Consider the following 6396-nt stretch of genomic DNA (forward strand, 5'->3'; position numbering starts at 1 on the left):
GCGTCCGGCCGGCCGGGGTGCGCGGCACGCGCCCGCCCTTTGAGCGGCCGCTCCCCGGGCAGGGCCCCGCCAGGATGGCTATGGACTCTGCGCCAAGTTGTTTAAGGCTTTGCAGCAAGAAGGCGCCCCGCCGCCCCGCCCGCGCCTCGCTGCCCCGCGCGGCTCCCGGCCCATTGTGTCTCGCGGAGCGCTGCAGAGGGGCCGCTGAAAAGGCTGCGGGGATTACCGTGCAAAGCCCCTTCCTGGCGCTCTGACCCGCGAAAGGGCCCGGCCCAGCCCGCGCCGGGGGGCCATTGTGCCCCGACACGGGACATTTGACACCGCTCCGGCTTGAATTGCTAAACATCTGGCCAGCCGCGCTTAGGTCGGGGTTTGGGGGGAGGGGGGAAGCAAGGAGGGCCCGGCCCGGCCCGGCTGCCACCCAGCAGAGGAGGCAGCGTTCCCCTTCCGAGGCCGGCGCTGCGCTTCCCAGGCCCCCTCGCCCCTGGGCCCGCGCCCGGGAGTCCCAGTCCGCTGGGGCACAAATAACACGGAGGGCTGCCGCGTGGCCGCGAGGCGTGGACCCGCCTTGTCTCCCAGGGCGCACGTCTAAGGGGACCTCGGGGGATCCCCTAGCCAGCTCGTCGTTTATAGCAAAAGCAACAGCGCTGTTAGAGTCTTCTCACCAGCCTCCCAATAAAGGGATTTACTTCCCCTTTCTTGTGCACACACGCGCACCCGCACACAGCCGCGGGATGGCTGGAAACATGTCCCTAGTCATCTACAAAATGAAGAATCAATTTTGTGCCCTTAATAGCTATAGTAAAGGACTTTAATATACAAAGCCTGCGGTCACTGCTTGCCCTCGCCCTGCTGATTCACACATCTCCGTCTGGAAGAGCCGAGGACTTTGTTAAACCCCATGCTGATTTAAAATTCCTAGAAAAGGAACTGCTGCTGGTAGGAGCTCAAAGGGAAAGTGCACCGAGAATAATGCGGCAGTCTGCATTGTTAGGGGAATCCCCATTCTTGCTTGGAGTAATTTGTCACCTAATGATATGCTTCCTTGTCATAAATCCCTGATGGCTTCTGTAAGTCTTTCAAACGGGTTCTATTAGCAACCAAATGATCCTTGTTATGCTGATCTCAGGAGAACAAAAGCAGCCGAGGAAGCAAAGGGCACTTGGTGAAGTACTAAGGGTAATTAAACAAGACACTGCAAAGCTGAGCTTCTTTCAGGCCAGTTGATAATCGCCTCTGACTCTCAACGGTCCACTGGGCACCCGGTGGCTTAGGGTGCCCAGGGAGGAGATGGGTCTGTGAATTGGGGAAGCAGAGCTAATAATAAAATGAAGTTTGAACAGGCCTCATACCTCCCTGACTAGGATGAAATGCCTAGAACTGACCAAGGAAAGCTGGAGACTACTCGGGACCTTAGTGCCTGTAGCAAACAGGGCAGGATGTCATAGTAACTGACTCACTCTGCAGCTTGCAGGACCCCAACACCCCTGAGGTCAATGGGAGCATTGCCATGGGCTGATGTGTGGATAGGGGCCACCCAGCTCTGTGAGATGTGCGGGCAAATCAGACACTGACTCCAAAGCAAGGTTCATGGGAGTCTTAGGGAGAAAGCAGGTTCTGCGGGTGCATCACGTGTCATTATGTCCCACTTGTGTTACTATAGGGGCTGGAAGTCCTAGTTTGGATCAGGACCCCAGTTGCTGCACAAACTGCATGAACCTGGACCATCCACTTTGCCTTCCTCCACCTCCCCCAACCTGAACACTACATGAACTGCTTTGCATTTGGTGTTTTTCAGTTTGATGTGAGAAGCTGTATGTGACCTCAAAATGGAGACATATTGTAGTGCACTCCAAGGCCATGTCTAGGTGGGCATGGGTGTGTGGCATGTGGCATTGTGGACCTGTCTGTGGCACCACACACTGCACATGCAGGCTTCCCCAGCCACTACCTTGTAGCACAGGGTTTGTTTGTTGTTTTACCCCAGGGGATCCCAAGGTTAAAAAACACATGCCAAAAAAGCAGGGTGGCACACATGGCAGCAGCACATGCTGCCAAAACCAGAGCCTGGCTGGTTGGAGCCACACTCCAACTGCTTACCAGGGTCCCAGCTGGAGCTCCCCAAAGGCCCCCAGGACCCCAAGTAAGGCTGCTGGGGCCAGCACCATTGCTGGCCCCAGCCTCCCCTACCTCACCCGGGGTAACCTGCCTCAGAGCTTCCCAGCAAGTAAGAAGGGCATGCCTGTTGCTCCATTTCTTAGGAAAACAGGACTGGAAAGGCCCTTGAGGGCCACCAGGTCCAATCCCCCACATTTACAGGCAGCCATTTACCAAAGGAACCTCCAGAATTGCCGCTTCAAAACCTAGCCACAAAAGAAGATACCCAAAACACCCAGAACACCCTACTACATGCCATAGGTGAAAACATACGTAAAGGGAGACAAGGGCCCTGCCAATGCCCTGCCCCTTAAGCTTCCCGGAAATTGTATGAATAACGTGCTGGGCACATGACAGCATATTATGCTATACACAGGGGAAGGCAATCCCAGGGTGCGTGCCAGAGTGTAGCATGTAAAGGCAGTTTGCTTGGCACACATGGCTCAGGGCAGACAATGGGGAAGGGTCTGGGGCTGCATTGCCACAACAAGGATTGGGCCCCTCACAGCTTCCCTGCTATCTGCCCTGGCATGCCAGCATCTTATAAGTTGAAGCTGTGGGAGTTTTTGGCACTCTGCCCAAAAATGCTACCTATCCCTGCTAGACTAGCTAGTCCCACTACAGCAGGGTCATAACTTTCCACCCGTCCCACTTGTTTAGGGGGCAACAGTCCCAGTGCTAGCTCTGCTAAGGAGACAGAAAAGAGCCTGCTCACAGAAGGGGCAGCCACAACGTGCTCCTCTGACTCACTGAGATACGCTAATGAAGTCTCCAACCTGCTGCATGGAAGTCAGACTCCGCTGGTATTCCAGCTGGCCACATGGCCTGCTCTCAGTGTTGTTTCTTTGTACAAATGCCTATGGGTGGGAACAAGTAGTTTGCAGACCAGAGCAGAGAGAAAATGCCATCTTCTGTTTGGAGATACTTTGGTTAAGTGCTGAAAAGGAGAAAAGAAAGTGATCCAGACTCAGACTGGGTTAGGAAAGGATAGGCTAGGAAAACTTTCTTCTGCTCTAATGGTTTCTTATCAGTCTTATTCTCCCTTCTAGCCCAAACCATTAATCGTGTGCCTGTTTTTCCCACCTATTATTTTAATTACATGGCTATTTCTTGCACAGCAGGCTGTTTTTAATGAAAGACTAGATGAAAAGGCTCTTGATGGTTCGACATATCCCAAACTGCTCTCTGGATTTGCCTATTCTATACGCTACATCTGGCTGGTTTTGAACAACTTGTGTGGTGAGGAGTATTAAACAGTGGAAAATTGACCGAAAAAATGTTGCTAATGTGTAATGTTCTGCTCTGACTGTGAGAAGATGATCCCCAGAGTCAGGCTGAGAGCTCCTATTCACTCCTGGTCACGCTCCAGCCTTGGAGGCAGCACCGTATTAATGGGCTCTGGTCTCTCACCCCCCGCCAAACCGTTACCTCACACAGAGCCAGGGAACATGCCAAATCCCAAGCCTCTCCCACCCATCCTGGGATTTGGCTAGGAAAGGCTCTGAAGCAAGCAGTTAGAAAATGAATATGCAAATATCAAGGATGTTCCAGCAACCTGTTGCCCTGTGAAAGATACTTGGAAATGTTGGGCTCGATTCGCCTCTTGCTGACACCAGTATAAAGCAAAAGTAATTTCCTAAAAACAATGAAATAACAGCAGTGTGAAACCAAAAACAGTCCCCTAGTTTCTTACATAGACACACTCTTAGTTTTTCTTCTCCTTAGTACTGCACAAGAAATTATTTCTGAGCTCTGAATTTTAGATGACTATATTTTAGCTACATGGCTATATTCTGCAAGCTATTTTCTTTTTCAGTTAACATTATATCTATATTTAAATACTTACTGAAACCTTGGATCTTCCACTACAGCATTAAAATGCTGAGGTGTACTTTGATCTTTATTAATAACATTAGTGTTTGTGACTAAAATAATTTCTTGAAAATCATGCACAGGTTTATGACAGGATCTTTTTTGGAGTAATTGTTTTAGCTGGGGATTCAGCATCACTACCTACAGAAAGTTATTTTTATTCAGAAAGAAAGGCAGGCAAAAAGCAGCCCCTCCCCCATGATAACCCAATGCTACTTGTTCTGGGAGCAGACTTGGGCTAGACCTTTCCCAGCTTCAAGAAGACTTTGATTTCATAGTTGAGGGAACTAAGAGATTTATGTTCTCTCCTTTGTTCCTTAGATCAAAATGAGACATATTTGGAGAAAGTTATTAAGGTTATAAAATGCCCTATTTTTTGTGCATTAGGATAATCATCACTGTTCTCAGGGTGGGAATGACAAGTTGGACTTTTTTGTAAAATTTTGGCCTTGCTTTTCAATTAAAACTATGAGCACTTGTAACTGTGAGGACCTGACAGGTGACCAAAATTAGCATGGCTATTTTAAATCAAAAGATACTGTAATAAGGTCATCAAGACATACATTTTAATCAGTCAATTAGTGACTATCAATTATGATTGACTTTAACAAATGCTAAACACACTGACATTACCGTGTGAAAGGTTTGCAGGGAATGATGCTTTAAAAGTTCTTTAGTTAGGTTCGGATTATAAGCAGTCTGACAGCAAAAGCCCATTCGATGTACACAATGAGAGAGTGAACTCAAGGAACTCTAGGGAGTGAATCAACACTGAACTGGAGTTTGCAAGAGTTGGGAAGAGTGAATTCAGAAAGACCCCTTTGTCTGTGCCTTTTGTGTTTGACTCCAGCTGGCTCTAATCTTTAAATATTTACCCTGTTCTATTGTTCAGATAAAATTTACACACTTTGGGCCAGGTCACTGATAAACTGTGCAGCACTTATACAAATTTTAGAGATTTTAATCTGCAAAATCTGGAATGCAAGCAAAACAGTATGTTTCTGAGTTATTGTCTGCACTAAAACCCTTTAAAAGGTCTTTATAGCAAGTTCCACAGAACTCCAAGGGGTTAGGTCACAAAGAAGAATTTCTGGTTCAAAATGTAGGATTATTTTGTCATAGACTAAATGTGGACAGTTCTTTTTAGGAAGACAGGATCTTTGCCCAGAGGAATTTACAATTTACAAAGGAAAAATCACAGCTACATGGTTAATAATCAGGCTTGAATGAAGAAACTGTTGGTGCTGGAGTGAGTTGGAAGGCTAATAGTGGCAAAAGTGGATACAAGTTTGAGTGCCTCATCTTCAGGTTCCAGCTTCAAACATTTTGAACCTGATTTTCAGAAGAACTGAGTAGCAGCAGGACTCCTTTATTTCAGTTAGAGTTCTTGTTGCTGAGGAGAGATTTAGTACAGAAGGATGTTGCTTTATGTATCAAGAAAAGCTTAATCATCTAGGGCGAGTCTGGATGAATGCACACTCACAGACCCGTCTGTGGTGCCACGAACTGCATGTGCCACACATGCAGGTGTTCACTGCACTGCTAATCTGCAGTGTAGCAGGGTTTTTTTTAACACCAGGAGATCCTGTTATCAAAAAAACCCTGTGCCAGAAAAAAGTGAGGTGGTGCAAGTGGCCACAGTATGCACTGCCCAAAACAGGAAAGGCTGGTCAGAGCCATGCTCCAGCTGCTGGCCAGGCTCCACATACCCAGATCGCTGTTGTTGAAGCCCTGTGAGACTCCCAGGAGCCCAGATAAGGCTGCTGGAGCCAGACCAGGGCCGGTTCAAGCCTCCCTACCCCACCCAGAGCATTTTTCCCCTGTGCTAACCCCACATACAGGGACATGTGCTAGGGCAAAAAGCAGGGTCTTGAATTTGTGCTGCTGCTTTTTTCCCTGCAGCAACCGCACACCCCTGCTTGTGAAAACATGGCCAGAATTAGTTAAATTCCCAAGAATGGTTTGAAAAAGGACCTGCTAGGATCTCAGACCACTAAAAATATTGAGGCAGATAATGAAATTGATGCCTTCCACAGGGATATAGTGGGATACATACACAACTCACAACTATAAACATACATTCTCTAACTTGCCCCTGAAGTTTGCGTGCTTCTTTTGACTAATTCACATGCCCCCTCTAGTGTTTAAGACATAAAGATACAGAATTGTGAACTGGGTTACAAGCTGTGCAGGCAATTGCAAGTGACACACAAGGCTTTTATAAACTGTTGTCTGGGCCAAAAGACTCTGTTGCCATGGGCTGTTCAAGGGAAGTAGTTTGGCTGAGGTCTGCTTCTATAACTGGATATAACTGGACATTATTTCAGTCTCTCTTTTTCAGCAGTAGAGTGCACTGCCTTTCCCAGG

The sequence above is a fragment of the Crocodylus porosus genome, unplaced genomic scaffold (genome assembly GCF_001723895.1).
Source record: "Crocodylus porosus isolate Cpor-Errol unplaced genomic scaffold, CroPor_comp1, whole genome shotgun sequence".
Taxonomy (NCBI): Eukaryota; Metazoa; Chordata; order Crocodylia; family Crocodylidae; genus Crocodylus; species Crocodylus porosus.